Below are 2,083 nucleotides of genomic sequence, written 5' to 3' on the forward strand. Positions count from 1 at the left end.
TGCTGGCCCCCGTGCTTATTAAAGCCTAAAAGAGAACATCAAATTAATTATAGAGGGCAAAGGTGCCATCCCAGCTATTTTTGATCACCTCCCGTGATGGAAAAGTCTTTCCATGCTGCTGCCGCTGTCCTTGTCAGGAGAGACGGACCAAAACCCAAGCGGGCTGTACCACGGGTGGCCAAACCCCAAACCAGCACATCAGAAAACTTGCTCTTAGAGAAATGAACCCCCCTTAATCCCTTTTTTTTTTTTTTTTAACCTTCTGTAAGTGGGTCGGAACGAAGGGAGAGCCAGGCAGAGAGGATGGGCAGGGGCGAGGGGTACCGCAGAACCGGGCAGGGAAGGGGTTAGTGCACACCGGCTGCACATCTGGCTTAGGGTTTGGGAAGCCACGGCAGACAGCTCCTTGTAAGGTCTTGCTTGTGTATCTGGGTTAGCAGAGGAAAAAGAGATTGAAAAATCCCCTGTTTTCAGGCAGTCCCGGTCCCACGCGCTTTACGGCTCTCCGGTGGGTGCAAGTCCTGGAGCCGCTGGACCCCACGCTCAGCTGGAACATCTGGAAGCCACCGGGTCCATAGAGCTGCTCGGGGCCGTGCCCACGGGTGGATTTTGCAGGCTTGTTTCTGTTCCTCTGGTCACGCTGAAGCTGCAACTGCCCAAAACCCACCAGAGCATCTCTGCTGCCCACACGCCCGTGTCCGGCACACGGGACCCATCCCTACCGCAATGGTTTGGGTGGACAAGGGTTGCAGGGCTTTGGAGCAGGACCGTTCGCAACGCAGCCCCAGGAGAGCCTGCATAAGGTCTTCAAACATCCCTCCGGCGTACGGAGTCTCCAAATCCAGACAAGATGAGGTTTGGCTCCAGCTGAGAGGGGCTGAAAACCCCCAGAGCCATGCAGCTCTATTTGCGTTGTTTCTTGAAAAGGACCGTTCCCAAAACGACGCCATGCAAACGAAATCCTCGTATACATCACGTCGCTGCTGCCAGCAGGGCAGGCAGTGATTTACCACGCTGCATTAGCTCCGTCGCATCCTCCACAACCATTTCCCACAGCCTCCCTCCGCCGCTTCACCAGCAGATAGTGTCTCGTCCCCTTGCCCTCCTTCCAGGAAAAGCTTTGTGTTCGGAGAGAAAGACTTAACAAGGCTTTGGGAGGATAACTCGCCAGGATTTTGTATCTCAAGCTCGGCGTCCTCAGCCCCAGGATCAGCGCTTCCACCTTGAAGAGCTTTGCTTTCAGCAGCTCGAGGTACGAGGCACCTGGATGAAGGCGACACGCTTATCAGCACGGCTAATGCCTTCATCCCGAACATAGGAATATTCAGCAGCTCCAGCACAATCTCTGGGCCTAGGACCCAGCCGGAGGGGTGGGGGGTACAGCTGGGATCTGGGATGCTCCAGGCACGGCAGCTCCCCATCCCTGTTGCAGCCAGCAGCCCCAGGCGCTGCCCTGCCCCTCGCCACGGCCACGGGTGCTCGGGGAGGGCACAGCACTGCTGAAACACCCCCAAGAGAGGGGAGGACAACTCTTAACTCAGGTTCTTTCGAAGCTCTTTGCTTTCTACTGATGCCTCCTTAGCTGGAAGCCCTGAGGAGCTCCAGGGAGCAGGACGGACATCTCCTGGGGATGGGGTGCAGCAGATGCGGCATCGGCTGCTGGATGGAGATGCTTCTCCCCGACCTTTCCTAGCAAAAAGAGTTCACAACTAGCAAAAGGAGTTCACACTCCTTTCAGAAAAGCCTCGAGCATTTCCAGCCTTCTCAGGGAAGAAAGAAATCAAACCACCACCAAGAAAAGCCAGCTGCACTCTGTTTTACAGCCCCTTTCCTAAAGGCTCGCGGTGCCGGTGCTCAGGGGGTCCACACGCCTCTGCCGAAACTTCAAACCCATGGCTGAAGCAGATGGATGGCTGAGGGACCCCAAAGTTGGCCGGAGAGCCCCTCGAACGCTGCTCTCCATGCCTAGATGCTTTTTTGGGGGAGCCAAACTGCTCAGCACATCTGGCTCTCTATTTCAGAGCTGTCATTTTCCTGGCTGTTAGAGGAGAGAATATGGTAAAGAGCAGCCCGGGTTTGCAAC

This window comes from Cariama cristata, unplaced genomic scaffold (assembly GCF_000690535.1).
Source record: "Cariama cristata isolate BGI_N322 unplaced genomic scaffold, ASM69053v1 scaffold7079, whole genome shotgun sequence".
In the NCBI taxonomy this organism is placed as follows: domain Eukaryota; kingdom Metazoa; phylum Chordata; class Aves; order Cariamiformes; family Cariamidae; genus Cariama; species Cariama cristata.